The following is a 19,914-nucleotide window of genomic DNA, read 5'->3' on the forward strand; positions in this document are numbered from 1 at the left end:
ACACTTACTTGATGTAATGGAATCCTTTGTTTTCTCAGAGATCCAGAATTTCTCATTTTTGTAACAGTCACCAATATTCTAGGAAAGGAGGAGAAAGAATGAGTTAAACAAGATGTAATCATTAGACTTCCACTTCTTTTTTCTTTTTCAAAGCTTTATTGAGGTATAATTAATGTACAAAAAATGCATATATTTGATATGTCCAATTGGATAAGTTTGAACATATGTACACACCCATGATACTATCACCACAATCAAGGTAATAAAGCTATCCATCACTTCCAAAAGTTTCCTGTGGCCCTTTGGGTTTTTTGTGGAGAAGTAAGGGAGAGGGTTGTTTGTTTTTTATGGTGAAACCAATTTAACATGAGATCTATCCTCTTAACAGATTTTTAAGCACAAAACACTGTATTTTTTAACTATATAAGAACTTTATATCTTTAGAACATTGTATAACTAACTTTCTTTGGACACATCGAACAGGAGTTCCCCATTTTTCCATCCCCTGGCAACCACATCCTACTCTGCTTCTTAGTTTGACTCTGCTTCTTAGTTTGCTTCTTAGATTTCCCATATAAGTAGAATCATGCAGTATTTGTCTTTCTATGACTGACTTATTTCACTTAGCATAATGTCTTCCAGGTCTATCCATATTGTCACAAATTGTAGAATTTCCTTCTTTTTTTAAAGACTGAATAATATTTTAGTATACATATACACCATATTTTCTTTATCAATCTGTTGATGTACATTTGAATTGTTTATTTTGGCTATTGTGAATAATGCTGCAATTAATATATAAGTGCAGATATCATTTTGAGATCCTGATCTCAACTCTTTTGAATAATCTCAGAAGTGGAATTGCTGAATCATTTGTTACCCATAAACTGGGTTTGCCTCTTGATGGGTGTCAAGCTAAAAGACACAAGAAAGCCAAAGACTGAGAGAAGGAAAAATTTATCACTTGTAGCGCATAAGGAGAACACCTGGGATCTTTCCCAAAGCAAGGTCTCTGTGAGCAGCAAAATTGGGGAATTTTTAAGCTACGGATATATGCATATTCATGAAGGGCTTGAGCAGAGTTCAATTCCCACAGAACTGGGGCAAAGGTTTACAGAGTCCAAGTTTCAGATGATTGAAGTCATTAGGGTCAAAAAAGATCACTATCATCATTCCATCCTCCACCTGGGTAGGAGCCTTAATTCCTGCAGAACTCAAAGATCTGTATCAGATTATTAAGTATGTTCCTTGAAGAGGAACGAGGACTCTGCTCTATCACTAAACTATTGTTTCTTGACTGCTTTTCCTTTGTTCCTGCATTCCCTCACTTCCCTTTAGATCATTAATTAATTACTGAGACCTATTCAAGGGCAAGCATTGTGGCCAGGTTTAGATCACAAAGTGCCTTAGGCTAAAAATGGCTTCTCTTATGTCAAGAAAGCCATGTCTCATTCTTTTTCTCAGAGAACTTCCTACTCTATCTGCTTATAATAGGCTATTTCTATTTTTAATTTTGATGGACTATATCAAAATAAAAAGCTTTTGCACAGCAAAAGAAATAATCAACAGAGGAGAAAAGTCAATCCATGGGATGGAAGAAAATATTTGCAAACCATATATTTGATAAAGGGTAAATAGCCAAACTATTACTCAAGAGCAAAAAACAAACAGACAAATAAACAAAAACACTCAATAGCAAAAGTAATAACAACATTCACTTTACTTAAAATGGGCAAAAGGCCTGAATAGACATTTTCAAAGGAAGACATATTGGAGTTCCCTAGTGGCTCAGTGATTAAGGACTTGACATTGCCATTGCTGTAGCTCAGGTTACTGCTGAGGTTGGGTGCGATCCCTGGCCCAGGAACTTCTGCTTGCAGGGGCCCAGGAACTTCTGCAGCAACAGAATAAAACAGAACAAAAGATATACACATGGCCAAAAGGCATATAAAACATCACTAATTATGAGAGAAATACATATCAAAGGTATAATGAGATACCACCACACATATGAGGATTGCTATTATTAAAAAAAATAAAAGATAAGTGTTGACAAGGGGAGAGAATGGAGAAATTGGAGCCCTTGTATATTGTTAATGGAAACATAAAATGGTACAGCCACTATGAAAAACAGACCTTCACTTCTGATACCAACAAACCTGTAGTTTACATGATCACACACACACACACACACACACACACACACACACACACACACACACACACAAAAGCTAACTAGTGGCTCAGGTCACTGCTATGGCATGCATTCGATTCAAGCCCTAGCCTGGGAATTTCCACATGTCACAGGTCCAGCCAAAAAAAAATTTAATTTTTTATTCATTAATAAACACAATTATTACTTACTAATATAATAATGCATCGTGTTTTGTAGTTATTTGTCAGCTCTCTAACAATTCATATATGAGATTAAGTCAAGCTCTAACGGAAAGAGAATAAACCTGATCAGAACAACCAAAGTTAAAAATGTTAAAACATGTACATGCTAGTTGGAGGATTTTTTTTTTGTCTGTGTTTATATACTTTCAAAAATGGAACTTTAGGAATCAGCTAGATCTGTTCAAAATCTAACTCTGTCATTTACTAGATATGTAACTACAGAAAAATTAGCCACTTTTCTTCATTGATAAATTAAAGACAGCAATAATATGAGAAATACGTAAAAAAAAATGCCTGCATCCATATAGCACACATTGTTGAAATTATAAACAGAAATGTAATGTGAGAAAAGGAAATGATAATGCTCTATCACTGCATCTATAAGAATTGTTGCTGAATAATAGCAATAATAATACCAAAATTATTTAAATCTTGAAATATGTTTTGCAGTATACTTTCTATCATTTTTATATGCAGTCTTTATTTTCTCCTCAACTGACTTCACAGGTTGAGACAGAAGTTTTGCCATTTTCAGGACACTTAATGATTTCCACATATGACTTAATTATACCTAATTTATGAGACTCATATTTATTACAACTAGTAATAGCATTTTCATTTTTCTATTCCTACAAAGTAGTCAGAGAAAACTGGAATAACATATTCAAATTGTCGCACTAATTGCCAAGAACAGCAATAGTTGGTTTTGTTTTTGTTTTTGTTTTAGGGCCTCACCTGCAGCATATGGAAGTTCTCAGGCAAGGGGTCGAATCAGAGCTACAGCTATTGGCCTACACCATAGCAACAGCAACACGAGATCCACGCCATGGCTGCAATCTACACCACAGCAACTCTGGATCTCCAACCCACTGAGCGAGGCCAGGGGTTGAACCTATGTCCTCATGGATACTAGTCGGATTCATTTCCACTGTGCCACAACGCAAACTCAAAAGACAGCAATAGTGCCAAACTCAAATCACTGGCTAGGAGGCAACACTGCCAATGCATTTCTCAAACTATCTACTTGTTGACTCAAGTGTGGACATTGCAATTTGTTGTGAAAGAGATGCTGCACTGTCTAATAGAGTAGCCATTAGCCATATGGGACTATTCAGATTTGAACTTAAAATAAGTAACATAAAATAAATTTTAAATTCAATTCTTCAGCCTCACTAGCCATAAATTCAAGTTATCAACAGCTACATGTGGCTAATGGCTACCATTCTGGACAATGCAGAGAACATTTCTAACACCACAAGAAATTTAGTTAGATAAAGCTAGTCTAGACACTTTTCATGTGTAATATTTAAAAATGCAAATATTTTATGTTCTTCTCTCTTATATTTCATCCTTTTCTTTCCATTCTCACAACAATTCAATACCTTCCAAATTTAGAATGCTCATGACTTAGGTATTGTAATAATCTGTAAATAGTCTCACTATTTCTAGTCTTTTCCCTAGCTAATCCATTCTTTAAACCAAATTTTAGAATTATTAATTAATTATTAGTTAATTAATTTAGAAAAATTAATTTGAGATGAATTTTTCTCAAGCAATGCCCTTTTCCCCTACTCAAGACCTTCAGACTCTTCACCTTGACTGCAGTATATGTCCCAAACACAGGTGTTTAGTTCACAGGGATCTTCTACCAACTGGCTTCTTTCCTTCTGCAGAGGGATTCCCAAAACCATGTAAGTCCTCTGCTCCGTCACAAATATCAGTTCACTATCCCCTAGTTGTGCTTTGCCATTTTCCACTCTTGCTCAAGCTATTTTCTTCTATCAGGAGATGCTTATAGGTTCTATTGCGCATGTTTAAGTGCTATACATAATTTCATCATATCCAGATTAAGTGTGACTTTACCCTTACAGCTGAACTAACACCTTACAACTCTCTCTAATAACCCACATCAGTGACCTCTCCTCTGTAACTCTGACAGTCCCCACTGACTATCACATTTTATGACATTCATCATAACTACTGCTCCTTGCCTTCAAGGAATTCACAATCTGGTTTCTAGAGAGAATTGTATAGCCACAAACAGTAGCCGAGACCTATGAGAGGTTTTTGTATATCCCACACCATTTACCAAATATCTTTCATGAATTATACTTCACAAAGTGGATTCAGATTTTGGAGTTCCCATCATGGTTCAGGGGAATACGACTAGTATCCATGGGGACTCGGGTTCGATCCCTGGTCTCACTCAGTGGGTTAAGGATCTGGCGTTGCCATGAGGTGCAGTGTAATTTGCAGACACATCTCAAATCTGGCATTGCTGTGGCTGTACTGTGGGCCAGCAGCTATAGCTCCGATTCAACCCCTAGCCTGGGAACCTCTATATGGCACTGGTGGAACCCTAAAAAAAAAAAAAAAAATCAATCAATCAGATTCAGATTTTATGTAGAAAAGAGAGTAAAAAGGTAGAGAAAAACAATATTTCTTGAGCATACCTCTAGGTCTTCACAACCTTCAAGATTAAATATTATTAATTCCATTTTACAGATGAGATTCAGAGAAGTTAAGCAATTTATTTGAGGTACTAGCTAAGAAATAGTGATCAGAGATTTTAAAACAACTAAATCTAAAGATTATGATCTGTAGCTCAAAGGCACATCTCCTTCAATAAAGGACCTATGCTTTTCCCTCCAGGGCCAGGAGTTTGAAAAAAGTACTCTTGGCACATAATCAAAAGTTATCTCTATGATTTCTGTCTTCCTCTGTACTTTAAGACATGACCATGGCAAGTTTTACCCTCGCCATGTGACTGAGTTAGGCAGACCCCTGAATTTCTAATCTCTTGTTGATTACAAAAATTGCTATGGTCACTTTAGCCCTTCATTTAGAAATTACAGCATTTAATTCAATTCATTAATTAGTCCTTCAGTGTCATTCACAAGTAAGATTCTGCCCACTGTTCTCCAGCTATGGCTGGCCACAGATGTTCAGGAGTAAGATGTGTCTATTTCTTCTCTCTTTCCCTCGGTTTGTTTTTTCTCCCTTCCTCAACAGCTGCAGTTTCTTGACCTTCGAGGATCAAATGTGTGGTGGGAGGAAGGAGAGGTAAAGGAGATAGGAAAGCTCTTCCTTGACTGCACTATCACGAAAAGGTGTCTAAATGTTCTTCAGGCCTAGCAGACTTATTCTTTCATGATGTTTTTGCAGATTCTTTGGGGACTTTCATACTGGACATCTTTCATGATGTTTTTGCAGATTCTTTGGAGACTTTCATACTGGACACCTAGAAATGCAATTCCCTTGACCATACTATGGCAGGCTATTCCTAATCATTCTGTAGCCTCTGACCTCAGTGCCATACCTCTTAGTCTCTTACTCTAGGGTCCCCTCACCCTATTACTTTATCTTTTTTTGCTGATTCCCATATTTAAATGACTTCAGTCTAATATTTCTACTGAAATTTCCCCATGGCTACAATTCATGGACCTTTGTCCTCCTAAAAGAGGTACTTACGGAAACTTTGACAATACAGTCCTTTTTCCTTAAAGTCTACTTTAACATTCTTAGGCATGAACCATACATTGGTTCATTCTGTTCCCAATTGTAAGAAACACACACACATCTGGTTCTCTGAGCTGAACATCTCTCAACAAGACTCCAATCTTTCCCATGTCAAAGAGGGATGATATAGCACTCAAAGCTCTCTCCCAAAATTCTCCTCACAAAATCCTGCTCTGACCCCACTGTCTTCGTTCCTCAAAATGGGTTTCAGAATCATCTCTCTGGTTCTCAGACAGAAGGTCACTTTCATAATTTATTCTTTTTTTTTCCCCCAGGCTAGGGGTCAAATCAGAGCTCCATCTGCCAGCCTACGCCACAGCCACTGCTATCACAGGATCTGAGCCGTATCTGCTACTTACACCATAGCTCACAGCAAGGCAAGATCCTTAACCCAGTGAGTGGGGCCAGGGATCGAACCCGCAACCTCATGGATACTAGTTGGGTTCATTACCACTGAGCCACAATGAGAACTCCTTCACAATTCATTCTTGAAGGTAGCCCCAATTTCTTCATGTGTCTCAGCCAAAACCAAGAGAGAAGGATTCCCATCTTAACATCCTATACACATTAAAGGACAGTTACCTCATAAAGAATATAATCTCTGTTGTGGATTATAGTGATCACAAAGCAGCAAATTTTGCTCCAAAATACCCATTTTCTATATGCCAACTCATTCTGAATCCTTTCAGTTCCCAATTATTTTTTTCATGGCAACACAAATTCTTCACTTGTCTTGTCATTCCATATATCGCTTTAGTATCTATCAAGTACTAAGATATATTTTGTTTTAATTTTCATCTCAAGTATCACTCTTGGCTTTTTTATTACTTTCATCTTTCTCTTTTTTACCTAAAAAATGTTGTTCCACTAATATTCCTCACTTTGGCCCATCTTGAGTCAGAATGAACAAAAAGTAGATATTGTTTTCATTCTGTCTCTAATTCCAGATAAATTGCTAGTCTTATTCCAAGCAGTAATCTTTACTCATCCAGTTGTCTTTCACAAACAGAGCAAAGCAGAATCTGCTTCTAAGTTAAACAAAAAGCAGAAATCAGAATGTCAAATTATAATTGGCATATCCCAGACATAATCAATATTGCCTTTTGCAAGTTCCTCCCACAGTTAAAGCAAGCCCTGGTTGGCGCTGGCCAAATCTTGACTAATTTGGCTTCAAGTTATTACCATACTTAATATCTCTGAATCAACACTGATGACTAAGATAAAGTGAACTACAAGAAATGATCAGTCTTCAATGCAAAAACTTTTTCAATTTATGCCAACTCTTTCTAGTGCACCTGTTTTATGTTCAGAGTGGGAAGAAAATCAAAAAAGATGTGGCCAATTTTGAAAGAGACACAATGTTTTCAATGTCTCAAAATAGCTCAAATACATAGCATTGCTTCTACCACTTATTCAAACTACAAGGCTGATTAAGCATATGTGTAAAGCAGGCATGCAAATAAAAAATTACCTACTCAAGCCCCACCTTACTCTCCCAGGTTCCAGTTTCTCATCCAAAAATTGATATTGCAGCAAGTAGAGACAGAGAGAAACCAGCAATTCAGGGGGACATTCAAGGAAGTAATATGAGAGAAATTTCAGTATTTTTGGTATTGCATTTGTGAAGGGCTCTAGAAATAATGTAACCCAGTCCCTATTTTTCAGAGGAAGACTGCCGCTCTTAGTTCAAGCAGAGTGCACTAGTTAAGCCAACATATTAGTACCATAAATCGCCATGGTTTGAATCCTAGGAAACTGAGAAGAAATGGACTTTATATTAACCAGAGTCATATTTTTACCAAAGTTGTAATTGGAGAACCATGAAAGGACACAGAAATTGGTATAAGAAGGTATTTTAAAGAATTATTAATATGAACAAATCAATATCATTTCCCTAGAGAGACCACACTGGGAAAGTGGAAATATGAAGAGTCATGTTCTAGATTCATTCCTTCAAACAATTTTGTGGGTGTCACAGGTTCTTCCAGGGCTCAGGACAAAACATAGGGTTAGATGGATAGCTCGAGACTGAGGCTCACATCTGTGCCTATCACGTATAGACTCTAAAGGACAAGATGAGAGTCAGCCAAGGATCAACCATTAGCGGATGAGCACGCTGAAACGAGATTAACAGCTGATTCAAAACTGAGGATAAATCCCTGAGAGGAAAAAATATCCAGGGTTTTGGAATTTCCATTGTGGCACAGTGGAAACAAATCTGACTGGGAACCAGCATTGCTGTGATCTGTGGTGTAGGTCACAGACACGGCTTGGATCTGGCATTGCTGTGGCTGTGGCCTAGGCCAGCAGCTGTAGCTCCAATTAGACCCCTATCCTGGGAAGCTCCATATGCTGCATGTGCAGCCCTAAAAAGACCAAAAAAAAAAAAAAAATCCAGGATTTTAATACAAACAGCTGAAGACTCAAACCAGTCCCAAGATTCAGAGAACATACCCAAGAAATACAAGATAGGAAGTGTTTAGAAATCCAGACAGGTAACACTGCATGTTCAAAGAAGGGTCTAATCTCCCAGTTGCAAAATGGTGGAAAATATAATGCAAAGCTTCTCTGATGAGTGAATGTACATTATGTTGTATGGATATTTTTCTATTGATTAAAAATTTTATTTCATTTAATCTGCAAGGGTAAATTTTTTGTTTTGTTTTGTTCTGTTTTTGGCTATACCTGCAGCATGTGGAAGTTCCTGGGCCAGGGATGGAACCTGACCTGCAGTTATGATCTGCACCACAGCTGCAGCAATGCCAGATCCTTAACCCACTGCACCACAGGGGAACTTCCTCCAAGGGTAAATTTTTTAAGTTGAAACAATGACATTTTAAATAACCCATCAATATTTTCTAAATCTATCCATTGGGCAATTGATCCACAAACTGGATTTCAACCAAATCAATGTAGTGTAATACAAAAACAATTTTCAAAGACTATCTGAATAAGATACCAAGGATACAAGGACAAACAAAATACTGGACAGTGTGACAGTGATAATATCAAAGCAATTATAAATGTGGTGAGCATTAGGAAATGAATGTTATGGGAGTACTACAAGGGGAATTCAATCGAGCATGGGGAATCAGGAAATGTCTCCTTGACCAGGTGGTATCTAAACTGAGATCTGGAGCATAAGCAGAAGTTTGCCAGGTAGAAAGTTGAAAATGTATGGGGTTTATTTTGGAATGTGACTGGAGAGGATCAACTGTGGCATTCATAGGAATTAACCATCCAATAAAACAACAGAAATGTGAGAAATGTCATTGTTGTTTTAAGTCATTCAGTTTTGGGGTATTTGGGGTTTTTTGCCTTCACAAGACCTAGCTATGGTGCTGATGAGCTAAAATTGGTCTTCTGAGCATCCTTACACATTACCGAGATCTGAGCCTGATTTTCTATGCTTTTGCAGACTAAAAACTATGAGTACCCATGATCAGATCTGGCATTTAATTACTTTGTTGCCACAATGATGGAGGCTGCTATTAGCATTTAGTGAATGAGGCCCAGGGATGTTGTATACCTTGAACCACAAGAAATTATTCAGCATTTCTTTTGACTTGAGAATATCATGCCAGACATTCAATAAGGGAAAAAGCCTGAACCTACACCTTAAGTTCCTTTTACATATAAACACACAGTGTGCTTTATGCTGTTTTTGCTATCTATGATATTTGAGGAATGTAATTACTATGGAAAGTAAGAGAAGACTATATTTTACTTTGCTTGAAAGTGTACCTGTTGTTGTTCATCATTCTGGAAATTCACATCACTAACAGAAATACCACTCATGGTGATTGGGCTGCCAGTATAACACACCTGTGTCAGTTTACATTTGTACCATCAAATCTACAGGGATTCTTCAAATAGGGGCAGACATCTGACTACCTCCCTATACCTTCTAGTGTCACTTTGCCAGGACATTGACATATGGAAATAGATACTACTTTAATATTAATCTTTTTATTTTACCTTATACAAAAGTTGTCACATTATTGATTTTATATTATCTGTGGAGTTTATTTTAGGAAAATAGAGGTGACATTACCAAATATATATTGTAAAATGAGAACTTTGGCTTGGAGAGGACTGAGCTTGGAAGGAAGAAACATATCCACTGTAGCCCATCAAATTCTTGTAAGCATTTTTAAACGTTGGCATTTTAAAAGAAGATAATATTTTTACATCCAATTGATCATTTCCTGAGTTTAAGAAAATTCCTTTGGATTCAGATATGAGTTAAAATGTGTAATGTTTGCAGCCAATCTTAGTGCATACTGTTATTGACTACTGTGCCTGTGTTTGGCCCTATTTTCTCCCCTAAACTAGGACAGAATCACTTGTATAGATCTCTTTGGTCACTAAAGCAAACCAGTCTTTTTCAGTCGTGGTTTCAATTGATGCTTCTATGCAACATCAAAATTGTCTCCTTTGATGTGATTCATATACACAATGGAATACTACTCAGCCATAAATAAGAACAAAATAATGGCATTTGCAGCAACATGGATGGAACTAGAGATTCTCATACTAAGTGTTAAGTAAGAAAGAGAAATACAAATACTAAATGATATTACTTATATACAGAATCTAAAATATGGCTCAAATGAACCTATCTACAAAACAGAAACAGACTCACAAACATGGAGAACAGACTTGTGGTTGGCAAGGGGGAGAGGATGGACTGGGAGTTTGGTGTTAGTAGAGGCAAACTATTAGATTTAGAATGGATAAGCAATGAGATCCTACTGTACAGCACAGGAAACTATATTCATTCTTTTGGGCTAGAACATGATGGATGATAGTATGAGAACAAGAATGTATATATTATATATATGTATATATTATATATGTATTTATATATATATATGACTGGATCACTTTGTTGCACAACATAAATTTACACATTATAAACCAACTATACTTTAAAAAATAAAATAAAATTATCTTCTCTAAACAACTCAAATATGGATCAGCATCAGGACTGTCTCTGTCCATTTAAGTTCCCTGAATTAACCTTGCTTGCTTTCCCTAAAGTTACTTCATTATCCATTTCTTCATGCTTTATCTATAATTTATCCCCACAAAACTCCAAGAGATCTTTGGAGTTTCCATCGTGGCGCAGCAAAAATGAATCCAACTAGTAACCATGAGGTTGTGGGTTCCATCCCTGGCCCCACCCAGTAGGTTAAGGATCCAGCATTGCCATGAACTGTAGTGTAGGCTGCAGATGTGGCTCAGATCTGATGTTGCTGTGGCTGTGGCATAGCCCAGTGGCTACAGCTCTGATTTGACCCTTATCCTGGGAACCTCCACATGCTGAGGATGCAGCCTTAAAGAGCAAAAAAAAAAAAAAAAAATTCCAAGCTATCTATCCTTTGTACCTCGAATTTTTTGACACTCCTAAACTTTCTATATTGCCCTCTACACAGTCATCTCAGTATTCCAATCTTCTCTTCTGATCACTGAAGCTCAATTCAGTTAGCCTCTAAATCAGGCACCCGCTGATGGTTTTTTTTATAAGGATAAGTTGTAAATAGCAGTCCATGTAGGGTTCACTGAGTTTTGTTATGCCAGACTCTTCTAGGAAAAAAAAAAAGTGGCAGCTTTTGTGTTACCCTGAGTTTTTGTGTAATTTAGGCAAATCACTCAACCTCTTTTTGCCTTCGCATCATGATATATTAACTGAGGTTAACAAAAGAAAATTAATCTCATAAAACTGTGAGGATAAAATGAACTAATATAAGTTAAGCAATTAAAACAATGTTTACACATACTGAACACTATATATTATCATTATACACAATGTTGGAAGTTATATTTTACAGTCTAATTTGGTGTTTAAAGGCAATAATTTTAACTAACTTGGTAAACCACACTAATTCCCACTTAATTAGAAAACTTGCTGACTACACAAATATAAACATATGCTATAAAATTCTAGAGCTTCCCCCCACCCCCCACAAAAGACACAGAAGAATCTGGCCTTTTTCCAAAAGGAATTTGTTTCAACATCAGCAGCCTCGGTGAGGCAGTTGACAACAGTCACTAAGCAGACATGGTGCTGGCCCTTGGCATTCACTGGGCTTTTGGCCCAACCAAGGCAGGGTATGCCCTTCAATTTGGGGGCAACATCTGAAGTCGACTCCAGGTTACATGAAGTGAAAAGCCATCCACTGAGCTTTCTAGAAGCTTTGTTCTCTTGGAAAAATGACTCAGCACTTAGAAAGTTATTGTGTGCATGCCAAATTACTATAGACTTTAAAGCCCAGAGAAGGTAAGAAATCTATTTAAGGTCTTACCAGCATGAAAATTAGTCAGGATTCAATTCTCTCCGCTAGCTCTCAAATCTGTGCTTTAATTAGATTGGTGAGGAAGAACCAGACAATACACTGAAACTAGTCATGAACTTCATTTCATTAAGCCCCTGGCAAGCTTCCTTATTAATTGCCTACCCAACACCCATTTCTTGACTGATAAGCTCATCCAGTTGTGCAAATGTCCAAAATAGAATTCTAACTGTATGGCTGAGGTGCCTACATCATGCACAACACTTCATTCTCATTCTGAGATTCTCACAAAAAAGGCAGGTATGTCCCACAGTGTTGGTTTCAGCATTTAAGATTGAGTATAGAAGGAAACATGAACAAAGCAAAAGCAACAGGACTTAAATCGCCAGGAAAGAGATGGTTTACAGAGGTGCCAGGTCCCATGTTCCCATTATGCGCACGGGGAAGACCTCGACCTTCGGATAAAGATGAGCTGAGAAGAGGGAGAAGCAGAGGCACAGGTTATAGCAATACTAGAGTGGTCAAGAATGAGATAATGGGGGGAAAACAACAGTCACGGCTTTCAATAACTCTTGGGAGGAGAAAGGTGCTTTTTCAAGCCTTTGGAAAGGAAATTCAGGGCTTAGGCAGCAGAACAAAGAATTATAAGGATTCAAAGCACAACGAGTAAAAGATTCTGTTCTCATACTTCTCCTCTTTCTCTTTCCCCTCAGTGGCTCTCATTCCTTAACTGACCATGACATAAAATTATATTTTTGTATGAAGTGAAAAATACATTTATGTCTCTCACCAGAAAATAGATTAAACTGCTTTGGTTTGAGTGCTTGGGAATTTACTTTCTTGTGTTGGCTAATGATTATTGGCCCACCATAGAAATAAGATATCCAACACTTTGAGTAGATATTTTGCTTAAGCAGTAAATTATATAGCAGAATTATCAATTTTTTAAAAGTGCATCCAAGTTATCTGAAGAAGTGAATTAACATCTTGTATAATCTGAAGAGGTGAATCTGTGGTATACAAATGCTACCTGACTAACGAAACACGGATACTGCTAGTACATAATTAAAAGAAGGGAGCTCCTGTCTTGGCTCAGTGGAAACGAATCTGACTAGCATCTATGAGGACACAGGTTCAATCCATGGCCTTGCTCAGTGGGTTAAGGATGCAGCATTGCCATGAGCTGTGGTGTAGGTCACAGACACGGTTCGGATCTGTGTTGCTGTGGCGTAAGCCAGCAGCTATAGCTCTGATTCGACCCCTAGCCTGGGAACCTCCAAATGCCGTGGGTGAAGCTCTAAAAAGACCACCCCAAATTTTTTTAATTTTTAAAAAATGAAAAATAAAATAAAATAAAATTGGCCTTTCGGGCATACAAATTGCACAACAGCAACCTTTGGACAGTGAATTATTAAATGCTCAGAGTAGGTCACTTAGCAAAATTCTCCCCCCGTCCCCCCACCCCAGGAAACGACAAAATTCCATGACAGATTGTACTTTCTTGTCCTAAGCCAGCCCCCGAGGAGAGCCTGGCCATACATGGGAGCCCTTAACACAAATAACATCCTATTTTGTATTCCTTACAGGCAACAGAGCACATTCAATAATCCACAGCCACAGAGTCATTGCATCGCACAACTCTAGGGGACACCAAGCACATGGAAACATTGTGATGGTCCCCTTGGAGTTGTGCCACATTATCATGCAATTTTTGTATAGTTAGTAGGGTAGGAAACCTCTGACAAATGAGGCCTTCTCCCAAACCCTTTCCAACTACACATGGTTCTACAGGGATCTGATCTATCAGTTCTACCTATCATTCAATATCTAGCCAATATCTATATTCTGTCAATCAATTATATCTTGAATCTATCATGTCCTTCTCTCCATCTCCATCTTCTTTCTTGAGGCACATTTCTCTCTCAGCCAGATCACTCTTCTCATGTTTCTACTATGTTCCCTCCTCCAGAATATGTTCCACAAATATTACCCTAGACATCTTCTTTAAGCAAAACTCTAATCATGTCATTGCTTCTTAAAACTTTTCAGTGGTTTTCTATTTCTCATAAAATGAAATTTCAAGCCCCATGGTCGGCAAAATCTCTGCAGGCTCTTTTTCTGTCTTCTTCTCTAGTCTCATCTTACATCATCCGCTCTCTCACTATTCTGCAGGCACATGTGCCTTCGTTCAGTTTCGTCAGAATGCCAGACTCTTTCCTACCTCTAGACATTTGCGTGTGCTCTTACCTTTGTCTAGAATTCTCATTCTCCCAACTTTTCCCTGGCTCATTCCTGCTCAATCTTCAGGTTCCAATATAATTGCTTCTTAGAAAAGCTTCATTATCTAAATCAGGTCCCATCATGAAAGATGATGATCCCTCATCATTTTCTGTGCTTTATTGAATGCTAACCACAATTTATAATTAGATATTTATTTGTATCATTTATTGAAGGCATCTCCCCAGGTTGTAAGCACTGCCAGGATAGGAGCTATATCTGTTCTGTGAACCACTGGATCCACTGCACCTAGCCAGCAATACTTGATGAATAACAAGGTGGGAAATGGATTCAGAGAGAGCTGGGCTAGGTACATAATTTTAAAGTTTCAGCATATATTAGACCTAAAATTGCTATAAAACATTCATAATAAGAAGAGAACATGACCAAGGACTGAAATCTAGGATCTCAAACATCCCTGTGTGTGGACAGCCTATGCCCAAGCAAGTTAGTTTCCAGACACCCAGATAAGAAAGAAAAACATATGTGAAGAATGAAGATCGTATTGGAGGCAGTTGCCTTGAAAGTTGCATTGGTCTTGGTGACAACAATAAGGAGAAATTTTTTATTTTTTTCCTACCCACCATTCTCTGCACAATTTCAGGAACTTATATTGATGTCACACTTTATCACAGTTGAGTTCTAACTTCTAAGCATACAAACTACAGAACATAAAATCCTCTTCTTTGAAAACCATAGACAGTTTTGACAATATATTTGAATTCATTAACCTCTTAACTCTGGTACAAGTCCATATTCACAAGTATGACAATGATTAAGTTAATGAGTTAATCATTCCCTTCTACTTACAGTCTTTCTTAATTAGTTGATTTAAATTGGGGAGTGGGAGGAGGAAAGAGAACAATCTTCTGTGGGGTCTATTTTCATAATGCCAGATAAGATTTCTGAAGGCTCTTTTTTTTTGGAAAGATGCAGAAATGTAGACATCTTTTTAATACCATTTATGATTTTTAAGCTACCAAGTCCAACTAAGCCAATTATCATATTTTAGCAAAATAAATCATTTGGCAAGCACTTCCTACATGCCTGTCCTATCCTTCAAGATCATACCCTTAAACTGGGTCCTCAAGGGAACACAAAGAGGCCAAGGGATGTGACATGGGCTTTACAGGCTTGTGAAACTGAAGTTCGCTAGTCACCTAACCAAAAATAAGGGCCATGGATCATATTTTCAGGATCAGCTGCATTGTTTTATAGGGCTTTAGTTCACATGTAATACTCTGTTTCCTGCTTTTAAAAAAAAATCAAAATTTATTTTAATGTCACCGCATGAATTGGATGAGTCCCCACAAACAACCCTGTCATTATATTATACAGACATTGTTCAAATCATATTCTTAGCTCTTTAATTTCTTTCGTGTTATTGATTTAAAGAGCTCTCAAGTGACCTTAAATAAATGTTAGATGCAGACTCACATTTCCTCTCTTCAAAAATTTCTTATCAATGCACTTGTAAGTTTTAAAATGTCTTTGCTCCTCCCTCTACATAGTATAAACAATCAGAATGGTACACATTTCTCTGTACCTTTGGAGTTCAGGAGTCTTTTTAACTTCACTTCCCAGTATCTGCAGAAGAAAGAAGCAGAAAAGTGAGTGATTCAGTAAAAGCAAACCAAGCTAAAGAACTTGGAAGATGATACCAGAGATTCATTGAGGTACTCAAAGCAATTCCATTTGCATACAACTTTCCTTTCCACTTTCACTCTCCTCTATTCCCTAACGCATTTCCCACTCTCTGCTTCTATGAGTTTGACTATTTTACACACCTCATATAAGTGGAATCATGCAGTATTTGTCCTTATGATCGGTTTATTTCACTTAGCATAATGTCCTCCAGGTTCACCTGTGAAGTTACATACAGCAGGATTTACTTCTTTTTCTTTTTAGGGCCATACCTGAAGCATATGGAAGTCCCCAGGCCAGGGATCAAATCAGAGCTGCAGTTTCTGGCCTGCACCACAGTCATGGCAACACCAGATCTATGACCTATGCTGCAACTTGCTGCAATACCAGAAACTTAACCCCCTGAGCAAGGCCAGGGATTGAACGCACATCCTCACAGACACTATGTTGGGTTCTTAAGCTGCTGAGCCACAATAGGAACTCCCAGGATTTACATCTCTTTTAAGGCCGAATAATAAAAGCAAAGAGTGGAACAGTGCTGGCTAGGGGCTGAGGAAAGGGGGAGGGGAGAGGAGTTGTTCAACTGGTATATAGTTATGCAAGAGAAATAAATTTCTAGAGATGTGTTGTACAACCTAGTGCCTATAGTTAACATTACTGTATTACACACTTAAAATTTAAGTGGTAGATATCATGTTGTGCTCTTACCACAATTTCACACCCCAGGCTCCCCACCTCTATCTCTCCCCCACTCTCTCCCTACTCTCTCTCCGAGCTGCTTCTTCTCTCACTGTTTTTACCTTACCTACATCTTCAATTCCTAAAATAAAAATCTTACCAGGTTTAATTTAACTTTCTCTTTCCACTATTTTTTTTTTTTGTCTTTTTGCCATTTTGGGGGCCACTCCCTCGGCATATGGCATATGGAGGTTCCCAGGCTAGGGGTCAAATCGGAGCTGTAGCAGCCAGCCTACACCAGAGCCACAGCAACGCAGGATCTGAGCCGAATCTGTGACCTACACCACACCTCACAGCAACGCCGGATCGTTAACCCACTGAGCAAGAGCAGAGATCAAACCCACACTCTCATGGTTCTTAGTCGGATTCATTAACCACTGCGCCACGATGGGAACTACACTTTCCACTACTTTTTAATTAAACTCAAAACATATTTCAACTTAAATACCTTTAGATACTGTTTTTCATCGGGTTTTGTTTGTTTTATGTTGCTTTCTTTTACTATGCATTATTCTCCAGGATCCTAAAGTAAAAATTGGAACTTCATGACACTGTTATTTGGAAGTATAGAAAATTATTTTCTTTAGTCTTCTTAGATATCATCTAATTGTTTAAAATGTTTACAAATATATCTTCACTCTATAAATGAGAACATTAAGGCCTCCCTGAGAGTGAGTTGCCATAATTCTCTTCAGCCATGGTAATAAAGCAAGCAAGCTTTTAAGGGCAGGAATTTACTGAAAACTGAATCATTTGCGAAGAAGACCAGTGATCCCAGGATTTCACTTGGGCCTGCAGAAAGGTCTCATACTATGTTTGGTCTCTAATTGAACTAATTCAAATATTGTTCATGGCAATAGGGATTAGGTTTCAGTGTAGCCTAAGATCCCTGCTAGGATGAAACAGAAAAAAGAAGCAAGCAAAGTACTCACCTTGCAAACCTGTCTGTCATTTTGTTTCTGAGTTGCATTTTGCCCACATATTCTAAAAAACAAAGAATTTAAGAATTATATATAAGAAATAAAGAATATTGTTCTGAAAAAATTATCCAGCATTTTTCACTTTAATACAAATGAATAATTTTACATTGTTTAGACCTCATATTTATTTATATTTATGTTATATTGCTTATATTGTTTCTATCTTGTTTTCACACAATATTATAAGCTTCTTGAAGGCAGGGACCTTGAAGTAGAGCTTGTACATACTGCTCAGGAATCATAATACATCAAGTTCATATGTACTTAAATGTTGAGATGAAACAGAATCTATCATTACCTAAATTTTTAATGCCATAAGAAAGAAATTAAATGTTTCATATTGATTTTGGAGGGGATAAATTTACCTCTATTTCAGTAAATAATTTTAATTTGAGAAAATTTTTATAACTTTACACAAGTGTTTCTTATTGCTTGTAATTTTAAAAATTAAAAACAATAAAATATGATAATTCCAGTCTTTGTGTATATATACATGCGTATATGAGATAATGGGCATATAAATTTTATATGCATATGTGTGTACATATATGAGGAAATGTATATGTGTGTGTGTGAAGGAATTGTGTGAATGTATATGTGTCTGTGTATGAGGGAAAGTGTGTACACGTGTGTGTGTGTGTGTGTATATATGTGTGTAGGTGCATGTGTATATGTGCATATGTGAGGGAATGTGTGTGCATGAATATATGAGAGTATGTGTGTGTGTGTTTTTGTGTGTGTATAATAATAGAATGGAGGGAAAGAAGAATCTCTGAGCTATTGAGCAACCCCTTGGCTGAAGAGGATTACAACCAGCATGGCTTTTTGTCCTTAAGACTATACACTTTTTTTTTTAGGGCTGCACCTGCAGCATAAGGACATTCCCAGGCCAGGGGTCAAATCAGAGCTACAGCTGCCAGCCTGCACTACAGCCACAGCAACACAGGATCTGAGCTGCGTCTGTGACGTATGCCGCAGCTCACAGCATTGGTCAGATCCCTGATCCACTGATCGAAGCCAGGGATCGAACCCACACCCTCTTGGATGGTTTCATTTCTGCTGCGCCATAACAGGAACTCCCAAAACTATATGCTTAATCAGCACCTGTCTTAACACTTCCAAGCCAAACCTCCATTGCTTTGCAGCCTCACTGCCTCAGAATGTGCAGTTGCCAGGCAGAATGTCTGGCAAGTGGGAGAACTCAGACTGAGAAACACTAGGGAGAGGGTGGCTCCACTGGGAAGAGGTCACACGGCTTTCCTCTTCATGGTGAATTCAAGGGAGCACAACCTTTCAGAAAAGCAACAGCAACAAAACAGAGAAGAATAAAATAATGCATCCAATATAATCAGACAAAGGAAAATAACCCTAATGAATAATAATATGTAGCTCATGAACCTGATTCTAAATAGAACAGGATAAAGAAATAATTTAACCATTGTTAAGTTCATCAGATCAAAATAAGCAGTCAACATTTAGACTAAAATGGGTGTTTTTCACACTGGTTTATGCAGTTTGGCCAATTTCACTCTCTAAATCAATCTGTTTAAGCAGATTGATCAATTTCACCACCTAAATTCTTTCCACATGGATATAGCTTAAGAATGTCACAAGAATGTAAAAATATCACATACACACAGTCATTTCATAGGTGACTGATCAAAAATGGAATTTCCAACACAAGGTAAAATGAATACAATTATATGGATGGAGGTGGAAGTTGCATATGCAGTTGAAAGACTGCCCTAAAACATATGATACCTTAGATGTTTGTCCAGGTTTTTAAAGCTGCCCCCAAGCAGCCCTGCTGTACAAGGTTTAGGAGCAGGTTATCAGAGACTCGTGGAAGCATCTCTGGGCTAAGACAGGGACTTTCAGGCCACAGCATTCTCACGAGTTCTAAGAAGTCATTCCCAGTGAGAGGGACCACATTCGAAGAGGATTGACAGTTTAGACTGAAAACAGCTTTCAAAGAGACTAATCTTATAAAGTATTGCAAATGAATAAGGGCAACAGGAGTAGGTGTTCACCTGCCAGTCTCCGCCGAGCAAGATGAGAGCCTG

General features: G+C 37.7%; 1 long non-coding RNA gene across 1 annotated transcript; it reads right to left on the bottom strand.

Annotated features, from left to right (window-relative positions):
• On the bottom strand, nucleotides 5–17,857 carry LOC110259783. The gene is made up of 3 exons (XR_002342121.1): nucleotides 17,804–17,857; nucleotides 16,036–16,076; nucleotides 5–78 (listed from the first exon to the last, which is right to left on the bottom strand). It is a non-coding gene; the product is annotated as an uncharacterized LOC110259783 (long non-coding RNA).

This window comes from Sus scrofa, chromosome 2 (genome assembly GCF_000003025.6).
Source record: "Sus scrofa isolate TJ Tabasco breed Duroc chromosome 2, Sscrofa11.1, whole genome shotgun sequence".
Taxonomy (NCBI): Eukaryota; Metazoa; Chordata; class Mammalia; order Artiodactyla; family Suidae; genus Sus; species Sus scrofa.